At 46.6% G+C, this 23,548-nt stretch overlaps 2 long non-coding RNA genes and 1 pseudogene across 2 annotated transcripts; 1 reads left to right on the top strand and 2 right to left on the bottom strand.

The window, feature by feature from the left end:
- Positions 1–3,214: 3,214 nt before the first annotated feature.
- On the bottom strand, positions 3,215–5,670 carry LOC142093245 (uncharacterized). Its single transcript, XR_012677349.1, has 2 exons — positions 5,525–5,670; positions 3,215–3,948 (listed from the first exon to the last, which is right to left on the bottom strand). It is a non-coding gene; the product is annotated as an uncharacterized LOC142093245 (long non-coding RNA).
- A 107-nt stretch (positions 5,671–5,777) lies between these two features.
- LOC142093407 (uncharacterized) lies at positions 5,778–10,947 on the top strand. Its single transcript, XR_012677419.1, has 3 exons — positions 5,778–6,362; positions 7,070–9,926; positions 10,283–10,947. It is a non-coding gene; the product is annotated as an uncharacterized LOC142093407 (long non-coding RNA).
- Positions 10,948–13,301: 2,354 nt separating this feature from the next.
- LOC142093080 (uncharacterized) lies at positions 13,302–14,781 on the bottom strand (annotated as a pseudogene).
- Positions 14,782–23,548: the final 8,767 nt, after the last annotated feature.

The following is a 23,548-nucleotide window of genomic DNA, read 5'->3' as shown; positions in this document are numbered from 1 at the left end:
TCGTATGGTATGTATTGTATTGCATGGTATGGTATTATATAACACCGTATTGTATGCATTGTATGGTATGGTATGTATTGTATTGTATGTACTGCATTTTGTATTGTATTGTATGTAATGTACTTTGTATTGTTTGTACTGCATTGTGTGTATTGTGTTTTTTATTGTATTTTGTGTACTTTATGTATTGTATGTATTGCATATGTTGTGTTTTATTGTGTGGTATTTATTGTATTGTCTGTATTCTGTTGTATTGTTTGTATTTTTTATTGCTTGTCTTGTAGTGTGTTCTATTTTGTATTGTATTCTATTTTGTATTGTATTTATAGTATTGTATGTGTTTTATTGTATTTTGTATTATGTATTGTATTTTGTATTGATTTGTGTAGTGTATTCTATGTATTGTATTGTATTCTGCATTGTATTGTATGTATTGCATAGTATTGTATGTATTATATTGTATGTAGGTAGACTATGTAGTGTACTGTAGGTATTGTGTTGTATTTTGCATTGTGTTGTATGTATTGTATTGCAGGTATTGTATGATATGGTATGTATTGTCTGGTATGTATTGTATTGTCTGGTATGTATTGTATTTTGTATTGTATTGTATTTTGTGTTGTATGTGTTTTTTCATATTGTATGTGTTGTTTTGTATTGTATGGTTTGGTATTTATTGTATTGTATTTATTGTGTTGTCTCTTGTATTTTGTGTTCTATTGTGTCTAGTAATTTATTGTGCATTGTCTGTATTGTCTGTATTGCCTGTATAATATGCAGTGTATTGTATTCTGTATTGCAAGGTATGTATTCTATTTTCTATTGCATTGTATTGCCTTGTTTGTATTGTGTATATTATTGTATGTATTGTAATGTATTTTGTATTGCATTTTATGTATTGTATTGTGTGGTATGTATTGTATTCATTTTTTATTGTATTGTACGTATTGTAATTCGTATGTATTGTATTGTATTGTATGGTATTGTATGTATTGTATGTTTTGTTCTATTGTATGGTATGGTATTTATTGTGTTGTATGAATTCTATTGTATTTTTTTGCATGGTATTTTGATTTTTACTATAGAGTATGTCACGTATTGTATGGCATTGTATGGTGTGTATTCTATGGTATGTATTGCATGGTATGTATTGTATTGTAGGTATTGAAGGTATTGCAGGTATGGTAGGTATGGTAGGGTATGGTATTGTATTGTATGAGTTCGTATTGTATGTATTGTTTGGTAGGTACTGCATTGTATGTATTGTATTGTATTGCACTGTAGTTTTTCCTGCACTGTAGTTTCTTTTGTACTGTGTATTGTATTTTGTATTGTATTGTGTATTGTCTGTATTGTACGGTATGGTATTTATTTTATTAGATGTATTGTATTGTATGCATCCTATTGTATTGTATACTGCATGGATTGTCTGGTATGACATTTATTGTAAATACCGTGTTGTATATATCGCATTGTATGTATTGTATTTGCATTTTATTGTATTTATTGTATTTTTTTATTGTTCTGTATTCTGTTTGGGTTTTTTTATTGTACTTTGTATTGTATTGTATGTATTGTATTTTATGTATAGTGGTTTATGTATTGTATGGTATGGTATTTATTGTATTATATGTATTGTGTTGTATGGTATTGTATAGTTTGTAATGTATTTGGTATTGCAATGTATTTTGTATTGTATTTTGTATTTTATGGTTTGTATTATATGCTTTCATAAGTATCGTGTAGTATGTATCCTATTGTATATATTGTATTTTGTCTTGCATTTTCTTGTATGTATCGCATGTGTTGTGTTTTATTGAATGGTATGGTATTTATTTTATGTATTATATCATATGTATTGAATTGTATGGGAAAGTATTTATTAATTGTATGTATTGTATTGTATGTATTGTATTTTATGCATGGTATGTATTGTAGGGTAAGGTATGTTTTGTATGGTACTGTATGTATAGTATTGTGTCGTATTGTATGTATTGTATTGTATGTATTGTATGTATAGTTTTGCTTTAATGTGTGTCATGGATGGTATGGTATTTATTATATTTTATGTACTGCATTGTGTTGTATTTTGTTGTATTCTGTGTGGTTTATTATATGTGTTGTATTTTGTATTGTGTTGTATGGTATGTGTTTTATTGTATTTTGTTTTGTATTTCGTTTTTTACTGCATTGTATGTATTGTATTCTCTATATTGTGTTGTATGTATTGTATTGTAGTTATGGTAGGGATGGTAGGGTATGGTATTGTATGGTATGGTCTGGTATGGTGTGGTATGGCATGGTATGGCATGGCATGGCATGGCATGGTATGGCATGGTATTGCTTGGTATGTATTGTCTGTGTTGCGTTGTGTTGTATGGTATGGTATTTATTGTATTCCATATATTGTATTTTTTATTATAATTATTTATTGTATTGTGCTATAGTTTCTTTTGTACTGTGGATTGTATTTTGTATTGTATTGTGTATGTTATGTATTTTATTGTATGGTATGGTATTTATTATATTGTATGTATCATAGTGTATGTATCATATTGTATGTATTTTATTGTATTTCCTATTGTAATGTAGGTATTGTATTTTGTATTATATTGTATTGTTTGTATTGTATGGATTGTATCGTATGTTTTCGTATGTATGGTGTGGTATGTGTTGTATTTTATTGTATTTTATGGTATATACTCCATTGTATGTATTGTATTTTATGTAGGGTATGTATTGTATGGTAAGGTATGGGTTGTATGGTATTGTATGTAGGAGAGGGGGGGCCAGCAAAACCGCTACCATGGACTTCCGGCGGGCGGACTTTGGCCTGCTCAGGACACTGGTCGAGAGGGTCCCTTGGGAGACAGTCCTGAAGGGCAAAGGGGTCCGGGAAGGCTGGACGTTCTTCAAGAAGGAAGTCTCAAAGGCGCAGGAGCGGGCTGTCCCCATGTGCCGTAAGAAGAACGGGCGGGGAGGACAACCGGCCTGGCTGAACGGGGAGCTCTGGCGGGGACTCAGGAAAAAAAGGGGAGTTTATCACCTTTGGAAGAAGGGGCAGGCAACTCAAGAAGAGTACAGGGATCTCGTTAGGTCGTGCAGAGAGAAAATGAGAAAGGCAAAAGCCCAGCTAGAACGCAATCTGGCCACTGTCGTAAGAGACAACAAAAAATGTTTTTACAAATATATTAATGACAAAAAGAAAGCCAAGGAGAATCTCCATGCTTTATTGGATGCAGGGGGGAACAGTGCCACCGAGGACGAGGAAAAGGCTGAGGTACTTAATGCCTTCTTTGCCTCAGTCTTAAATAGTCAGACCAGTTATCCTCAGGGTATTCCCTCTCGTCACAGGGAACCGCTATGAACTCAAGAGCTTCAATCAGACAACAGCTCGTAATGGCTTACTTCTGCAAGTAAGAAACTCGTAGAATCTTTTCCTAAGCCACGTATTTACCTACCCCTTGCTTCTTCCTGCTGAAAAAGTGCAGTCCTGCAAAACGTCTTTTATTACAAAAAAGTTTAAAAATCACAGTCGCTAGGAGATGCTTCCAAATGCAAACAGAACCAATGCACCCCCATTTCCCGCAGCAAAACACAACACATTCCTGCCAAGGGCACAGGACAGGAACCCCGCGATGCTGCAGCCGTTCCTCTACAGGTTCAGAGGCTGACCCAGCTTCCCAGTCTCTGCTTCGGGAACAGCAGCCTTGGGCTCCCGGACCACAGCTGCTAAGGAGCAAGGCAGCTCGTGGTGAAGGTCCGACAGCTCCTGCCTGGTCTTTGCACAGCAGTCTTGGGCCAGCTGCGTCCGCACAAGGGACACCTGAAGGAGGCAAAAGGCTGAGCTCAGACACGCCCGCGCTGTGAGGACCATCCGTAGCTCCACGGTACCGGCTGTCGGGGAAGACGCACCCTCGAACTCCAGCCCTTGCAGACGCTTTGTCCCTGTGGAATGGGAAGGAACAGGTTCCCAGAGTCACCCTGATCTGAACTTAGATTACCAACAATCCAGGCTTCTTTCTGGCGTACCGTTCGCACGTACAACACCGAGACACCGCATGTATATTAAAGACAGAGGTTCCTACAGGATTTAGTAACCCAACTCTTTTTATCAAAAGAGAGATTTGGGCTACTGACACCTTAGTTCCACATGCTTTTTCCTCAGCAGGAGCACTACTGGTTACACAAGGTAGTGAAGAACCGTCCTGCTATGATCTAGGTGAAAGACTTGTCAGCTAGCGCATGACAAGGGAGCAAACTCTCATTTCTCCTAACTTCAGAGCATTTCACCACTGAGCAGAGCATAATTTGATGAACAAGGCCCAGGGGGGAAATGAGCCTTAAAGGACTGCTGAGGCCTTGAAAAGCCTTAAACTCTACTATTTCCTGGCAACACGGGGTTGTGCCTGCGGGGCTTCTTGGTGGGAGGGACCCAGCTGCTCTCACCTCCGGTGAGGTTTGCAGTGCAGAGCAGCCACAGGGGCTCTGGCATGTTGCCCTCTGCCTGCTTTGGAGCGGAGGAGATGCCAGCACTGGGAGCAGCGCTCGGTGCTCTGCCCTTTTGGGGAAAACAGCTCAGGTGAGAGGTCTTCCTCTGTTTTCAGAGGGACGCGTGCTTTGCCAAGGGCTGTGGTGCACACGGGAATGCGATCCCCAACCTCAAGCTAGGAATATGAAAATATTCTTTCTCGGCATGTGAACTCAAATAACACAAGCAATTCCTCAAGGAGTTTTATGGCTTATGGAACCTGCTACATTTGAATTACAATACCGAGGTCTGTCAGCATAAAGCCAAACCAGATAAAAAGCAGGATCCTGATCTGCTAAGCATCTAGAGCAGACCAGGTGCAAAACGCAGGCAGCCAGCTCCAGAAGGGGAATGCGCGGTGCTGAATTAGAAGCCCGTAGTGCACGCGGCAAGACGTCAGAGGGACTTCACTGCTCCCAGGCGGCGAGAGCAGATGTGGAGACGCTCTGCTGCCACAGCCTCACGGGAGGCCACAGCCAACCCTTGCGCCGAGCGGCTTTCGGGGAAGGGCAGCCCGCTCCCGCCGCCAAGGCGACCGGCTGGGGGAGAGAAAAGCCCCCAGACAGACCTGCGGTGGGTGAAGCTGCTGCGTGGGCAGCATGGAGGAGGCGGCGGCGGCTCGGCGGGGGCACGGCAAGCCGCCCCGGGCCGCAGGGCCGCCTCTCCGCCGGGGCAGCGCGGGCAGGAGGCAGCACCGGGGGCCGGGCCCCCCCGCCGCCGCCACTCACCTCCCTGGCGAGGCGGTGCTGCAGCTGCGAGAAGAAAAGCAGCACCGCCGTGAGCCCGCTGACAGCGCTCACTGCCGCGGAGACCAGAACCGCCGTCAGCCCCGCCGGCCGCGGCCCCGCCTCGCCTCAGCCCCGCCCGCCACCGCCCCGAGCGGCTGCCGAGCGCCGGCCCGCAAGGTCCCCCCTGCCAGCCGCCGCCCGGCGGCGAGGCCCGGGCCCGCCCGCCGGCGCCCAGCCCCCGGCCGCCCTCACCCCGCCCGCTCACCCGGCGCGCCCCCGCACGTCTTGACCCGAAAGTCTTCGAGGGTCTTGGGGAAGGCATCGAGCCTCTTCAGCCGCCGCTGCGAGTCCCTGGCGCCGCGCGGCCCGGCCCCGAGCCCGCCTTCCGGCACCGCCCCTGCCCCCGCCCCCGCCCCCGCCCCGGCACCGCCCCCGCCCCGCCCCCGACACCGCCCCCGCCCCCGCCCCGGCACCGCCCCGGCACCGCCCCCGGCCCGGCACCGCCCCCGGCCCGGCACCGACCCGGCCCCGCCCCCGGCCCCGCCGGGCGGCGCGGACCGAAGCCGGCCGAGGGGCCTGGCGGGCACGGGCTGGGGCTCCCGGTCTCCTCCGTGGCGGGGAGGTCCTCGCTGCCGCCTCGCCCTCTTCTGACCCTCCCTGCCAACGGCCCCCGGGCCTCCGAAGGACACCCGGGAGACGCTGACGGTGCCGACATCGGTTACCTGGAAAGGGCTTGGTACCAAGGCAAAGCTGCTGCTGGAGAGCGCTTCTCACTCGGTTTGGCATCCTCCCCGGCCCATCCACTGCCTCCGTCTTTGAAAGGTCGGGAGTTTGTTACTAATGCCCTTTGGAGAACAACGAGCTGTCCCTCAGGCTGGCTGTCGCAGCAACAAAGCTGAAAGCAAGTCATTTCGGGAGAGTACCAGCGCTTTTTGTGCTGAAGCATGGAAGGAAGGAAGAAAACCCCGCTCTCTTTTTCCTTTCCAAAACATGAGCTCCTTATTACCTTTTCTGGGAGATAGTGTAGTTCTACGTATGAGCATGGACTGAATTTGTTGATTTGTATCACTCAGATTTAACTTTTCTGTTCTTGAAATTGAAAGGTAAGCTAAGCCAAGAGCTGAACAATCACTAGGTACGAGAGTTTCTCCCGTTGTCACGGGAATGTGGTGATAGTGTTCTTACTATTGTGTCACTTAGCAGCCTTTCTGTATTCAGAGGTTGTGGCATTACAAATTTAATGTCTGGGGACAAAACCAGCTTTTCTGTATCTAATTCTCTGTTAACACCTGGCCTCCTGCCTTACTTGCATTGCCAATCTCTGCCTGAACCGGTTGCTCTGACTCCTTATATAATCAATGGAGAGGAAGAGAAACGTGTAGGGAGCAAACCGTCTCGCCTAGAAGGGGCGTTTTAAAAGAGATCAGATGCATTGCATGCAACAAGCAATTTCTTCTGCAGTCTGGAAAAAGCACAGGGCTAGTTCAGTTTCCATCACCCATGTTGCAAGTTAGATCAGAAGTATCCACCTGTCTTCATTAAACCCGGTGATTATCGGTTTCTGTTAGTAACACTGACGTTCAGTCAGTTATTTAAATGGCAACTGTAGCAGTATTGACCTTAAATTTAGTAAAGCATTCCCAAATTTTATGGCGTAGTATCTGGAGGCTTTTCCTAATCATAGTTACATTAAAAGAGATAATAGCTTCGCGATTTCCAGGATAGGTTGCATTCTGTGCTTGGCTGTTGTCTTACTCATTTCCATTGAATGGCAATAAGTGACTGAACTCTTTATTGGTGGTTCTTATAGTTTCCTTCCTTTTAATGTGGACAGAGTTTTCCAATTTGATTTATCATATCTGCATGCAAGTTGAGGACCGTGTTAACAGCAAGAAAACCTGGATTTCCAGGATAGTTGCATTCTGTGCTTCGCTGACATCTTGTTAATTTCCATTGAATGGCAATAAGTGACTGAACTCTTTATTGGTGGTTCTTATCGTTTCCTTCCTTTTAACGTGGACAGAGTTTTCCAATTTCACGTATCATATCTGCATGCAAGTTGAGGACCGTGTTAACAGCAAGAAACCCTGCATGCAGAGTTTTATGTACTGCAGTTTCTTTATAGTATCTAAACTGTGTGCATTACCTCTGGATGCTGTCTCTGAGACAACTCAACAGGCAGCTGCTGATTACATTTAAAAAGCTGTTCCTGGTTGCTGCACCTTGAAAGACTCCATGTGTTGAACAGGTGTACTTGTTCAAATGGTGGGAATCATGGCTTTGACAAAGCATAGCAATTACTAAGCTGTATTTTTCCTGACGCTATCTTTTAGTGTAATTACAAGATGAAAAGCCATACCGCTTTTTAAACAATGAATTCTGAAGTGCACTTTTAACTACTTTGAATGTTGTAAGCTTTAGAAAGTCTCGCACAGTTGTTTAATAATGGGTAAGGGTTTATTTGCTTGATCGTAACTACCATAAAGTGTTTGATTAAGGAAGTAAGGTTAATGATTGATTTTTATGCATATTTCATACTTTCTAATTAAAATATCTTTTTTCTGTGGCTAATACAAAATACAGACATCTTTAATACTCACTTCCATCCGCCTGTTATACCTCCCCATCTCACCAAACAAGGCCCTGATAACGTTTTATCCCCTCAGCAGTGTCTGACTATGTACCTTATCACCTTCCCCAGCATTAGTTATCCAAGGAGCCACCTTTTCCAGGCTTATAGAGGGTAGTGCAGCAGCGCCTAGATAGTGAGCCCTTGAGGGCTTTTGTAACCCAGGAGACTTGGTCCTGTCCTTCAGGATTTGCGAGTTGAAACAGCCTGATTTTAAGGGGTCCTCCTATTATAAGAGCCAATGGTTTTGAAAATTGTAGGCACAAAATTCCTTGGCTCACTTATTCCTAACCCCAAAATTTGCAGACCTTTGATATTTGTTTTGGTTCCTGACAAAACAAAAGTCCTGTTTGAGTTTTCTGTAGGCATCTGCTGCCCTTTGGCGGGTTTCAGCTGTCACCAGCTCTCATCTCTGTTACAAGTCCCTCTTCAGTCTTCTGCACATAAGAACATAAACCTCCATGAGTTCATGCCCCAGCCGTACTGCGGCTGCACACTCAGCACACGCGTGGCACAGACATTGGCAGAACTGTTCAGTCACGAAGAAGGTAGAAATTCCCTGGAGATTTCTAGCGAGCAGTGATTAACCTGTGTGCCTTGTCAGCATTGTCATCCTGGAGGACTGGGTGTCAATCTTCCACTCGGGAGACTCCCACTCCCATCTTGTTTCACAGCAATATATAACCGTGTTCCCTACATGTCTTGGGACGGGATTATGCATTATGCACTGTTGACTGTGGTTGACTGCTATTTAAAATTTTTTTGTGTAACAGGTCCTGTATCAGTTGGAATTTACTGACTGGGTCTACTTTAGACAATGTTTTAACAAAGCCTTTATGCAAGTAACATCTGATCAGTGCTCCAGCAAGGCTTACAGATAGCCTTTCTGTATGGAGGGTGTTCTTGAGATGACAAATGGTACTCTGCTTCTTGGTCTTACTTCACACCTCAACAGGCTCTGTGCGTACCGTTTCAGGTGGGCTTTGGGTGCAGGATGTGCAGCTTCCGACACGAAATCATTGCGTTCGTGTGTAGAACAGTTACTTGTGCGTAGAACAAAACCAGAGTACAAGGTAGCGTTTCTAGATGTGCCTCTTCACTTTGAATCCTCTTTTGTCTTAGAGCTGGGGAAAGAAGAAGACAAAGTGTTGGATCCAAATTCTTTGGATGCCAGTCGCTGCGAGAGCTGTTACGGGGCAGAGTCAGAGGGCATTCGGTAGCCTTTACACCTTTTTGTATCTTTTTAGCACTTGAATTAATAACAATTGTGTTGCATGCACGTTTTTTTTTTCAAAATGTCTGTGAAGGTCTGTGCAATGAAATCCTCCTGGGCACATGTTCAGAGAATGATGAGAACTGTTATGCTTTTGGTATGCCTTTGGAAGCTGCACTCGTGCCTGTTAAGAACGTGCAGAGTTAGGTTGTCTAGTTTGTCTACACGCCTGTTTAAGGGCAGTGCAAATTGCACTACCTTTGCAGCAGCACAAAGATTGTATCTCAGCAAACGGAATCTTCTCTGGGGTTATGTGGTGTCCAGAGGGGAGCTGTGTAAATTGTTTCCTTGTTACGTGAGCTGTCTTGGAATAAAACCTGGTTACGGCTTTGCCTTCTGACTTCTGCTGAAGGCTTTGCATCCTTACGGGGGCAAAGACCAGACAGTTATCGCTCACACAGACAACGGGTGTCATTTGGTGCTTCTCATTCCTCCTACCTGCAAATTCCTGTAAGAATGGATCCATGATAATCCATAGGTTCTGGACTATCCTTCGCTATTATTGTCTCTGAAGTAACTTGGTTTGTCCCATCTGTCAGGTTGTGTCTTTCCCCAGAGATGTTTCCATCCTGAGGGATTCGTGATTCTAGCCTTCAACTTTTTCTTTGGCCCAGCAAAACATGGAACCAAGAAAGAAAACTATTTTTTCCAGTGACCAAGATGTTATCCAGAAGTAGAAAAGTAATGAAGGAAGTTTGCCATTAACCCTCCCTCCAGCGTTGACAGTCTTGCCCTAAAAACAGAGGAAAGGAGGAATAGAAACAGGTAGATGATTTGTTCACACGGGGAATTTCCAAACTGCTCAGAACTGTGGGACACTGATGTTGGTTTTGTCGTAAATTTCTTTGCCAAGGAGTGACTTGGCTGTCTAAGTGTACTGGCAAAGCTCTCTTCAGACTTAAGCACTGCATTAAAACAGCTTGCATCCTCATGTCAAAATCTCAAAAAGTACATCAAGAAGCTCGAGCTCCTTCAGGAGCATTAGGCCAACTTTCAAGGTCCAGTCCCTGATGTTTGCTTTATTGCTTTGTTGAAGAAAAATCCACCAAGGATTCATGTCCTGATCTGGAGCATCTCTTTATAGCAATAAAGATGGTAAGATGGTGCTTGTGCTTTTGCAGGTGTTGTAATACTTGTGATGATGTCAGAGAAGCATACAGACAGCGCGGCTGGGCCTTCAAGAAGCTGGATACCATAGAGCAGTGCAAGAGGGAAGGGTTTAGCCAGAAAATGCAGGAGCATAAGAACGAGGGCTGCCAAGTGTATGGTTTCCTAGAGGTCAACAAGGTGAGAGATGGGTTTTGCTGTGAACCTGCTGCATGATGGTGATGACTGTGAAAAGGCAGAGTTGGGGCGTTCCTCTCCTTTTGCAGCTTTAGGTGTTCACGGGACTGTAATATAATAACCCCTGGGCTCAGCAAGGTACTTGTGCCCGTAAAGGGGTTGTCCCGATCCAATGTCGGGGGAGGTTTCGATATGATCCCAAGAGCGAGATTAAGACAGAAACGAGGTCAAATGCCGTATGTCCTAAACAACTTTTATTATCAAAAGTAAAAGTTAGTAGCGATAGGATAGATCAGAACAAAGATAGAAATCAAGCAAGCATTCGGGATAGAGTTGCAAGAGTAGTCACCACCATGGATCCGAAACGTCTCGGGAGTTCAAGTCTTTCGGTGTTTCGGCGGTGGGCGGTCGCAGCAGGGTCGGCAGCGGGCGATCGCTCCGGGGTCAGCAGTGGGCGATCCACTCGGGCTAGTCTTGTCAGTCCCTTTTATTCAAGGGCTGCAGTTTCCATGGCAATGGCACGTTGCTACATTCCTGTGCAACACGGAGTCTTGCACATAGCGCAGCCCCTGCAAACCGGAGGCCTCCGTGGCCTTGCAGCTGCTCTTCTTAGATAAGCAATCTTTGAGACAAATGTTCTACAGTTCAGTCTCTCACACCACCCCGTGGCTCAAAGGTTGCTTCAGGACGCATGGTGGTTTTGAGAAAAGAGAATTACATAAAAAAGGCCAGAAAAGAGCATTTCATACAATCTGCATTTCATACAATCTGCACGGCGTAGTTTGGCGCACAGCGCGAATTTGTTTGACATCGTCAGGTGAAACAGTAGTCACAAAATGCATATTGGTTACAACACGTTGAATTAACTGTATAAAACACAGAATAACACATGGTAAAAACAACAACATGGCAAAACTACATAACAAATAAAATAAAACTTGCTTAACCCATGGGCCACCTGGGAGCCAGGAGAAGGGATCAAATTCCCAACCCTTCCAGGTTTGAACGGGAAAGTGGGCCAGTTTTCGTATTCCTGTGGTAATTCTTTTAACAATTTTGCCGCTATCATCAATTTTTAAACAACAGTTGGAGTCATTAAGTTTACCACAAACGCCCCCCCTTCTTCGGCTAGCAGGTAATCGAGAACCATGCGATGTTGGAATATTGCTGTTCGCATTTGGGTGGCCTGGTCTGCTAATAGATCCAGGGCATGGGCCATCTTGTTAGTAATAATCTCTAGAACGGCTTGCAACCAAATAATACAATTTAAATTATAGATAGGTTCTCAAGCACCACTAACCCACTCGTTGGGGTTCCAGGTGGCAGGTCCATAATGTTGTATGATATGTTGAAGGTTCCACTCATCTATACCCCAGGTTTGACCACTTCCACCCGTTACAGAGGTATCAGTGGATCGCCAATATCGATTGAGATCATCATATAACTTAACACCCAAGCCATCACCTCCGTTCTCCGGGAGTAAAAAGAATAAGGGGTGAATTAGCCCCACATAACACACTCCAGTTCAATTTTGGGGCAATCGCTTGTACGCATGATGTCCACAGATCCAGTAATGACCTTTCAGTGCCCAGGTACCGTTTTCAAACAGACCGGTGGGGGTCCGTAGTAATTGGAAATATGTGGTATTACCTGCTCTGCGTGGATGGTTTAATGGTAGGGGTATGTTGTTGCCAGGTATTTTGTAAATAGAACAGAACCAAGCACCGGTATCATTACTCCAGGAAAAATTTTCAGCAGCACCGGTAATGATTTTCATACGATTGATCGAAGACCAATAGGAAGGAAATATTTTCCGGTGCCCGGTCTCATTTACCCAGACCTATCCCAGCTCACGAGGTACAAAAGGTTCATTATTGTAGTTAAGTATTGTCTTACAGTCCTCAATGAAGCAATGGTTTCCATATGTATAGGTCCAATTACATTTGCTATTTCCCACAAAAACATCACCCTCCTGTGTTCGATTTAGACAATATTCACCTCAGGCCGAGTATTGCACCGTGCAGGGCTAAGTGTCCTCGCTCCAATAGGAATCATTTTTGGTCTCGCTGTAATTACTCACTAACCATTTAGGAGAAAGGGGGACGGAGGTCCATGGCCATCTTTCTATTCCAAATGATTCTCCACATACCCAACAATTGGTAAGATTAAAGGTATCAGCTACTTGTTGAGCTAAAACAATAAATTCATTTTGCCATGACGGGTCAGAAAGGAGGGAGCAGCAGCTTCCCCAGATACTAAAGACGGTGATAATGGTCGACCAAAACATCGTTTACGATGGCATATCAGACACCCTATGAATATTAACAAAGAAATCACTGACAAAACCACACAGGCAATCAGCAGCTTCATGTATTGCTTCTGGCTGGCTTCGGAATCTCCACCTGAAAAAGAAAAGAAAGCAAACTCGGTCCGTTTTAAGGGACCGGAGGCAGGTTATCGTTAGAAAGATGGAATAATCCACCTCGTGTTAATCTTATGTTCCTTCTTGCGAGCATCTTTTGCCTTCCAGGCATACTTATTCATCGGAGTTTCCAGTACCAGGGGTACGGTTGCCACAGTGGGGAGTTCAACCAAAACTGATTGGCCCAGAAAATGTGGATTTTTAGGATGATCAGGGCCATATGAGGCTGGCATAATGGTTGGGGCCTTTGGACAGAACGCAGTAATTTTTGGGCATCCGTTTATACCCCAACAACTGTTGGCATTAGTCACTGCATCCCACAGCCGTTCAGCCCATCCTGGCTTGTGTGATTTAAGAAAACGCTTCAACAAGCCATTTGTTCTTTCCACATACCCAACCTTCACTCCCCCCCCGCTCACCGGAGGGCGAAGAATCTAGTTTCCTGACGAATTTTGAGGGCCATTTGTCTCTGATAAGTCGATTAAAGAGGGTGCATTCGGGGTGGTATTTTTAGAACCCGTCTCTTTATCTGCCAGCTTATTGGGCCATCCTGACACCAGCTTTTCTAATTTGTCCGTTGGCAATCCATCCATTAAGTCACATGGAATCCCCTTTTGCCATCCCTTTGACCACAGACTATTGCACTTATTTCAGATGTCCCTCCCTCTGGGTGGTTTAGCAAGGGGTGTTTTTCCATCACCCTCAGGGCATGGAACCATTTTTACTTCAGCTCGCCTCAGGCCTCTAGAGTCTGTTTTAGTGGCTGGAAGGTTAACAGGGCCATACTTGCGCCCGTAATTGATCAATTCTTGGGTTACCTCCCCCAAGTCCACATCTTCCTATCCGGGGGCAGGCAGTGCCAATCGGGCATAAGTCCTTCTAAAGCAGCCGCAAGTCTTTTGCCCTGAGGCGAAATTTGCCTGTGTTTTCCCCTGTAATTGTATACCAATCAGCTTTAAGGAACTGGGGAGTCCCCTTATAAGGGGAGTCATTCGTTCAGGGTCTACCGGCATCATCATCGGGGACTCCTGCCTAGGCTCCAATTTTCGATCATACATCATCTGCAAGCAAGCTGCCTTCTGCACACTTTCCACCAACTGATCAACAGTCCCCGTGACTGCAACGGGATCCCCCCTCTCCAAGGGGTTCAAACCCCCCACTCAATTGGCTGCCTGCTGGGTTAAAGACCAAGGGGCGTGGTAATTCCCGGTAGTTAAAAATATTCCCAGTCCCTAATACCCCTCCACCTCCTTTTCACTTAACAAAATCTGATCCCCCCCAGGTAACGATACTCTCCACACATACTCCGTCTCCGACTCCCTAGGGGTTCGACCAAAAGCCTTTTTTAACTTCGCCAACTCGGAGGCAGTGTAGGGGACCTCCTTGGTTGTGACTTGGGGGAACTAATCCTGATCATCATGGTAAATATACTCGGTCTTAACCAAGGGTCACAGTGAGAGTGGTTCTAATTTCTCTACTTTTTCTCTCACTGCCTGCAAGTCGTTAAAAGGATAACCAGCTTCTGATCTTGGGGGTATTTCCTTGTGGGCAGTGCCCGCAAGGAGTTGCTCCTTAAGAGCAATCTGCAGATGTTTCACCTGGTCTCTCTCTCCTTCAAGCTGTTCTTTTAATTCCGCCACTTGCCCCTGAACGGACCGAACGAGGTTTTGGAGGGATTCAACAATTTGGGATTCCTTAACACGACAGCGCTCCCTCGCCTCTACAGCAGCTAAACTGGCACCGAGAACAATCACTTTTTCTCTTCCAGAAGCACTTGTTCGATCAACCACACTCTGCAAACTATACCAATTTCCCTGAATCCAATCTACCCCGGGCAGAGGGTCGTGCATTATGTTTCTCTAAAAACTCAAACAAAACTTCTCTCCCCAAAGGGGCAGGTTTAGTATCACTCATCTTGTATAAAGCAGGGAAGCGGTCGTCTCAGGAAGGCAGCACGTAAGTTACAAACACAGACCCACACCCCTTGCTTTCCTGAGAGGTCTCACATAAAACAATACGGCACTCTTGTCTCAAGGGATCCTGTCCATGACGCCAATTTAAATGTCCCAATCCAATGTCAGGGGAGGTTTCAATATGATCCCAAGAGCGAGATTAAGACACAAACGAGGTCAAATGCTGTATGTCCTAAACACCTTTTATTATCAAAAGTAAAAGTTAGTAGCGATAGGATAGATCAGAACAAAGATAGAAATCAAGCAAGCTTTCAGGATATAGTTGCAAGAGTAGTTATTGGCCCATTGATGCTTTGGTTCTTGCTGGGTGGTGCTTGCACGGGGCGGGGGGGGGCCACAGCTGGGGTGATGAACCCAGCTGGCCAATGGGGTATTCTATAGCATGTGACATCATGCTCAGTATAAAAACCAGGTGGGGGTTCGTGACACACGGTCGGAGGTCAGTGAGCAGTTGCATTGTGCATCGCCTGCTTTGTATATTCTGTTATTGTTGTTGTTCTCATTATTATTACTGTTATTATTACTGTTCTACTTCATTTTATTTCAATTATTAAACTGTTTTTATCTCAACCCGGGAGTTTTCCTGCTTGTGCCCTCCCAATTCTCTCCCCCATCCCACCGGAGGCAGGGGGTGAGCAAGTGGCTGCGTGAAGTTTATTTGCTGGCTGGGGTTAAACCACAACAGTCCTTTTTGGCGCCCAACGTGGGGCTTGAAAGGGTTGAGATAACAACAGATTAATTAGAGCATATTAAGAAATTTATATCTGTTAATATATTAATTTGTTCTGCACTATGCTCTTGTTTTTACTGTTAAAGATTGGAGTTGGGTTTTGTAGTCTGCTGTGCTCTGCCGTGATTAATGATGTTTTGCCTGGGAGATTTGTTACTAAAACGCTGGCATTGGGGGTTATTTGGTATTTCGGATTTGTAATGAAGCCGTTACTGTATTTCAGGTACCACCTCATGGAGACCATTATACCTTCTCCTCTGAGAGATTTTTTATGGTGGAAATAGAGAATGGCACCCTCACTACTTTCCTCAATAATGTCATCTCCTTCGTTAAAATAACTTGTCAGTACCTTGAACATCCCTGGGTAGTTAAGATACACCTATTGGTGCTCCCTGGGATTATTGTTTTGGTTTTATCCAAGGTTAGTAAGCAATTTAAGAATGTCATCCAGAGATCCGCCCCAAGGCTGGATAGTTATGAGTGGCAGGGTGAGTGGGATAGCATGGGCAAATGCCTAGGATGGTGGGTACCACCAGTGATCTGGAACTTCATCCCTGAACAAGTGCAGAATCCTGAAAAATTAGTAGAATATTTGGAAAAAGTCTTCTGTCACCCTGGCCGTTTTAGGGAGACACAAATCACTGCAATGTGCCTACCGAGGCACACTACCAATGTGCCCACGCCTACCGAGCCCTGTTTAACACCACTCAGAACCCCCAAGGGGAAGGGAAACGTCTCTGCAACTGATGACAAAGCAACAGGCCCTGTGGCTACCCCAACCCCCACGGCAAGCACAGCGGCTATCCCACCCCCCAGGGCAGGCACGGCAGCTACTCCGCCCCCTGCGACAGAGAACCAACCCATGCCGGTATCAGTCGCCCCTATATAAAAAAGAAAATGCACAAGAAAATCAGCCCGTCTAGTAAGGGATGAAAATGAACCATGGCCATCAGGAGAACAGGAGGAGGAGGAGGCAGAACCCGTAAATGAGATGGTGACCACCCGATCCCTATCCCTGGGTGAGCTGCGAGATATGCGAAAAGACTTCAGCCGTCGTCCAGGGGAGCACATCGTCACCTGGCTGCTCCGATGCTGGGATAACGGGGCCAGTAGCCTGGAATTAGAGGGTAGGGAAGCCAAGCAGCTGGGATCCCTTGCTAGGGAAGGGGGCATTGACAAAGCGATTGGACTAGGGGCACAAGTCCTCAGCCTCTGGAGGAGAGTCCTGTTGGGTGTGAAGGAAAGGTATCCCTTCAAGGAAGATGTTATATGCCACCCAGGCAAGTGGACCACCATGGAGAGAGGTATCCAGTACCTGAGGGATCTAGCCACGCTGGAGGTGATTTATGATGACCTGAACAACGAGCAGTTATCCAAAGACCCAGATGAAGTCAAGTGCACCCGACCCATGTGGCGGAAGTTTGTACGGAGCGCACCAGCGTCACATGCAAACTCATTGGCAACAATGACCTGGAGAGTTGGAGAGGAACAAACAGTGGATGAACTGGCTGGCCTACTCCGGCAATATGAAGAAAGTCTCTCTTCCTCCCTACGGGCCTGTGTCTCTGCTGTGGAGAAACTGTCTCAGGAGGTCCAGCAACTCAAAGAGGATATGTCCTGCTCCCCACCTGCACGGACCAGTGTCTCAGCCATTAGGAGCAAGCGTCCCTCTGCTCAAGAGAGGAGATATCGTGGGTACGCACCCCGGGGCACCCTGTGGTTTTACCTGCGTGACCACGGAGAGGACATGAGGAAGTGGGATGGAAAACCTACCTCAGCCCTCCAGGCACGGGTACGTGAGTTGCAAGGAAAAACAACCACAAAAGGGGGTTCTTCCAGGAAAACTGGTGCTCCAGTCTCCAGTGAGTTCCCCAGACAGAGCAGAAGGGCTGATTCCACTTCCGACCTTAATAAAGGGACTTCTGATTCATACTTACAAGAAATGGATAGCGAATATGATGACCAGGACTAGAGGGGCCCTGCCTCCAGCCAGGTGGAGGAAAGGGACAACTGGGTTTACTGGACTGTGTGGATTCGATGGCCTGGCACATCAGAGCCACAGGAGTATAAGGCTCTCGTAGACACCGGTGCACGGTGTACCCTGATGCCATCAAATTATAAAGGGGCAGAACCCATTTGTATTTCTGGAGTGACAGGGGGATCCCAAGAGTTAACTGTATTGGAGGCCGAAGTGAGCCTGACCGGGAATGAGTGGCAGAAGCACCCCATTGTGACTGGCCCAGAGGCTCCGTGCATCCTTGGCATAGACTACCTCAGGAGAGGGTATTTCAAGGACCCAAAAGGGTACAGGTGCGCTTTTGTTATAGCTGCCCTGGAGACGGAGGAAATTAAACAGCTGTCCACCTTGCCTGGTCTCTCGGAGGACCCTTCTGTTGTGGGGTTGTTGAGGGTTGAAGAACAGCAGCTACCAATCACTACCACAACAGTGCACTGGTGGCAATATCGCACCAACCGAGACTCCCTGATCCCCATCCATGAGCTGATTCGTCGACTGGAGAGCCAAGGAGTGATCAGCAAGACTCGCTCACCCTTTAACAGTCCCATATGACCAGTGCGAAAGTCCAATGGAGAGTGGAGACTAACAGTAGACTACCGTGGCCTGAACGAAGTCACGCCGCCACTGAGAGCTGCCGTGCCGGACATGCTAGAACTCCAATATGAACGGGAGTCAAAGGCAGCCAAGTGGTACGCCACAACTGACATCACTAATGCATTCTTCTCAATCCCTTTGGCGGCAGAGTGCAGGCCACAGTTTGCTTTCACTTGGAGGGGCGTCCAGTACACCTGGAACCGACTGCCCCAGGAGTGGAAACACAGCCCTACCATTTGCCATGGACTGATCCACACCGCACTGGAACAGGGTGAGGCTCCAGAACACCTGCAATACATTGATGACATCATTGTCTGGGGCAACACAGCAGAAGAAGTTTTTGAGAAAGGGGAGAGAATAATTCAAATCCTTCTGAAGGCCGGCTTTGCAATAAAACGAAGTAAGGTCAAGGGACCTGCACAGGAGATCCAATTTTTAGGAATAAAATGGCAAGATGGACGTCGTCAGCCCCCTATGGATGTGATCAACAAAATAACAGCCATGTCCCCACCAACTAGCAAAAAGGAAACACAAGCTTTCTTAGGCGTTGTGGGCTTTTGGAGAATGCATATTCCAGATTACAGCCTGATTGTAAGCCCCCTCTATCAAGTGACCAGGAAGAAGAACGACTTCAAATGGGGCCCTGAGCAACAACAAGCCTTTGAACAAATTAAACGGGAGATAGTTCATGCAGTAGCCCTTGGGCCAGTCCGGGCAGGACAAGATGTGAAGAATGTGCTCTACACCGCAGCCGGGGAGAATGGTCCTACCTGGAGCCTCTGGCAGAAAGCACCAGGGGAGACTCGAGGTCGACCCTTAGGGTTCTGGAGTCGGGGATACAGAGGATCCGAGGCCCGCTACACTCCAACTGAGAAGGAGATGTTGGCAGCATATGAAGGGGTTCGAGCTGCTTCGGAAGTGGTTGGCACTGAAGCACAGCTCCTCCTGGCACCCCGACTGCCGGTGCTGGGCTGGATGTTCAAGGGGAGGGTCCCCTCTACACATCATGCAACCGATGCTACGTGGAGTCAGTGGGTCGCACTGATCACACAACGGGCCCGGATAGGAAACCCCAGTCGCCCAGGAATCTTGGAGGTGATCACGAACTGGCCAGAAGGCAAAGATTTTGGAATATCCCCAGAGGAGGAGGTGACACGTGCTGAAGAGGCCCCACTGTATAATAAACTACCAGAAAACGAGAAGCAATATCCCCTGTTGACTGATGGGTCCTGTTGTCTTGTGGGAAAGCATCGGAGATGGAAAGCTGCTGTGTGGAGTCCTATACGCCAAGTTGCAGAAACTGCTGAAGGAGAAAGTGAATCGAGTCAGTTTGCAGAGGTGAAAGCCATCCAGCTGGCTTTGGACATTACTGAACACGAAAAATGGCCATTTTATAAATACTTTATACTGACTCATGGATGGTGGCAAATGCCCTCTGGCGGTGGCTGCAGCAGTGGAAGCAGAACAACTGGCAGCGCAGAGTTAAACCCATCTGGGCCGCCGCGTTGTGGCAAGATATTGCTGCCCGAGTAGAGAACCTGGTTGTAAAAGTACGTCACGTAGGTGCTCACGTACCCAAGAGTCGGGCCACTGAAGAACACCAAAACAACCAGCAGGTGGACCAGGCTGCTAAGATCGAGGTAGCTCAGGTGGATCTGGACTGGCAACAGAAGGGTGAATTATTTATAGCTTGGTGGGCCCATGACACCTCAGGCCATCAAGGAAGCGATGCAACATATAGATGGGCTCGTGATCGAGGGGTGGACTTAACCATGGACGCTATTGCACAGGTTATCCATGAATGTGAAACGTGCACTGCAATCAAACAAGCCAAGCGAGTAAAGCCTCTTTGGTATGGAGGACGATGGTTGAAATATAAATATGGGGAGGTTTGGCAGATTGATTATATCACACTCCCACAAACCCGCCACAGCAAGCGCTATGTGCTCACCATGGTGGAAGCAACCACCGGATGGCTAGAAACATATCCTGTGCCCCATGCCACCGCTCGGAACACCGTCCTGGGCCTTGAAAAGCAAGTCCTATGGCGACATGGCACCCCAGAAAGAATTGAGTCAGACAACGGGACTCATTTCCGAAACACCCTCATAGACACCTGGGCCAAAGAGCATGGCATTGAGTGGGTCTATCACATCCCCTGCCATGCACCAGCCTCTGGGAAAATCGAACAATACACCACTGAGGGCAATGGGTGGTGGGACATTCAAGCGTTGGGATACACGTTTGGCAAAGGCCACCTGGATAGTCAACACTAGGGGATCTGTTAATTGAGCTGGCCCTGCCCAATCCAAACCCGTACATACTGTAGAGGGGGATAAAGTCCCTGTCGTGCACATAAGAAATATGCTGGGGAAGGCAGTCTGGGTTACTCCTGCCTCTGGCAAGGGAAAACCCATCAGTGGAATTGCTTTTGCTCAAGGACCTGGGTGCACTTGGTGGGTAATGCGAAAGGATGGGGAAGTCCAGTGTGTACCTCAAGGGAATTTGATTTTGGGTGAAAGTAGCCAATGAACTGAATTTTATTATGTCAGTTGTTATATGATATTGTATATCATCATTATTTCTATGGTTGCTATCAATGCTATAGCAGTAAAAATCACCCAGATTAATGAAGAATGAACTAACTCCGATGAAACTGAGCAAAGTGCAACGATGATAGAACCGGGCGAGCGCAGCAATACTGAAATGAGAACTGGCTTCAGGATGCAACAGCCCAACACCACACACCATCTCTCTGGCCCTGAAAGACTGTTATGACAGATGGAGCCCAAAGTTGTGGACTAAATGAACTCAATGGACATTTTAGAGGGATGGCCCATAGACTAAGGGAATGATATCTGTTTGTGCATATATATATATGTATACATAAAAAGAAAGATAGTGGTGGTTAATTGAAATGTATCGAAAAATGTGAGACCTAAGCATGACGTAAATGGTATAGAATAAGGGGTGGATACTGTCCTGGTTTCGGCTGGGATAGGGTTGAATTTCTTCCTAGTGCTGTGGTTTGGGTTTAGTGTGAGGAGAATGTTGATAACACACTGATGTTTTCAGTTGTTGCTGAGTGCCCTCCTAGTCCAAGGACAGCTCCCGTGCCTACTGACTGAGCTAGGTGCACAAGATGGGAGGGAACATAATCAGGACAGCCAGCCCAGCTGGCCAATGGGGTATTCCATACCATGTGACGTCATGCTCAGTATATGAATGGTAGGCGTGATCCAGGAAGTGCCGATTGCTACTTGGTTATCGGTCAGCACGGGTGGTGAGCAATTGCATTGTGCATCACTCATTTTGTATATTCTATCATTATTATTATTATTTTCCCTTTTCTGTTCTATTAAACTGTCTTTACCTCAACCCACGAGTTTTTCTCACTCTTACCCTTCCGATTCTCTCCCGGTCCCACTGTGGGGGGCGAGGGGAGTGAGCGAGCGGCTGGGTGGTATTTGGCTGCCTGCCAGGTTAAACCACGACAATGTGCGGAAAGCTAACACATAGCTGTGAGTATCTGTTTGCAGGACTGCACAGTAGCTGCAGAACCTCCTTTCATTTCTCGATAGCATTCTCCTGAAAATTAGCTGAGCTTTACATGGGACAGCTCTTGAACACAGGAGTGTGAGGAAACAGAAAGGATATGAAATTAATTAAAGATACTATTAAAGAAAAATACAGGGAATTAAACTAGTTTAGCCCTGTCCAGGCAGAGCCAGCCGCTGTCAGTGGCTGTCCTTGTGAGCCCCGCACAGGGCAGGGCAGGACAGCACCTCCTCTGTCTTTTAAAAGAAGAAAACACGCAGAAAAAGCAAGAAGGAGAAGTGGGAGGGCTTTGCAGGAAGGGAGTTGGTTTTCCTGGGGCACCCAAAGCAGAAGGGCCCTGCACCCCCGGAGCCGAAGATGCCTGCAGAGTCTTGGGGTGGGGATGTGGGGCAGCCCGCTGTCAGCCTGCTGGCAGGTTGTCCTTTTTGCGTCAAATATTAATTACGTCAGAACATGCCGCCTGAGCGCAAAGGTGACGTTGCCGTGTTCGCTGGGCTAGAGAATCGCAGCGTGTCCTGCCAGGGGACCACGGCGCTGGCAGTGCCGGCGGCTGCGCCCGACATCCCAGAGGGCTGCAGCCTGATGCGGGGCTCCCGCGGGGTTGGGGGGCTTGCCAGAACAGGGGGAGGGCATGGAAGAGGAGGGGGAGGAGGGAGTAGCTTGGTGGGTGGGAGGGGAAAGCGAAGGGAGGCTCTGCGCTCCTGGGATGCGTGCAGCCATCAAGGTGGCCAAAACTGTACCAAGATCTGCCTTGCCGCCGGACGTGCCTAGTGCCTGTGGCTGAGGCTCCTTGCTGACATGCTGAGCATCCTCCAGCCAAACCCAACGGGATTGGTTAAGGAGCAGGGTCGCAGAGGGCAGCAAGGCTCAGACAGTGCTTCTGCCTGCTCTGCTGAGAGCTAAAAGGAACATAAAAGCATTTGGGCAAAAACCAGCCTCACAGACGTTACCCCGCGTTCTTTTCGATGTTGTATTACTGCGTTTTGCTGTGTGGTTTTACGTGTTACGTAGGATTGAAGGCACTCTACTTCGGACTCCCTATTAACTGATGTAGTAGAGAAATCTCATTTTTTGAAGGTCGGGGAAAGGCTTTTTTCTGTGATAAATGTGAATATGAAATTGTTATCATTTTCTGAGCTGAGGGTTCTCAGTCGTCATTGGCACTTCAGTTTTCAGTTTTTGTCGCTGCTGCTGCTGCTGCTGATTTTAATTAACCAAAGCTGGCTTTGTTTGCTCTAGGCAAAAGAACAAAATATTATTTGGGATCTGATGGTCCTTTGTCAACCACAGGTCTGCAGTTTAATGAAGTAACTACGGTTTTACTCATGTCTCTTCAGAATTAGCATCCTGCTAGTGTGATTATAATTTGCTTTGATTAAACTGCAGCCAAAGCTGAATGGAATTGCTTCCAGTGGAAAGGGGGAAGGTAGCCTGAGGAGCCTGGATACCCACAGTGCGTTAAGCACTCTTACTGCTTATGCCACTACAGCAGAGGGAAGAATCTGATGAATGCTATGCAAAATGTTGAGTGTTTTCTTTCCTCTATGAGCTGCTGGTGACAGCAAGCCCCACAGATATTAAAATGAAGGGCTGTGCACAGCAGCAGCAGGTACTTTGCACTGTTAGCATGGTTTATTTATCCTTAAAAGCAAATGAAACCATGTGTTAAAAATATGCTTTCCTGAATTCATTGAATTGACCTGAAACTCAATTGCATCAACATCTTTTGCTGGGTTTTTTTGCAACCTTGTACTTTAAATCTTAGCACAGTAAGAAAACATTGCTCTCCTCTCCTTTAATGCACATATG

Source organism: Calonectris borealis, chromosome 26, assembly GCF_964195595.1.
Source record: "Calonectris borealis chromosome 26, bCalBor7.hap1.2, whole genome shotgun sequence".
Classification (NCBI taxonomy): domain Eukaryota; kingdom Metazoa; phylum Chordata; class Aves; order Procellariiformes; family Procellariidae; genus Calonectris; species Calonectris borealis.
Note: the sequence above shows the minus strand (reverse complement) of the source record. Positions and strands in the feature narration are given on the sequence as shown.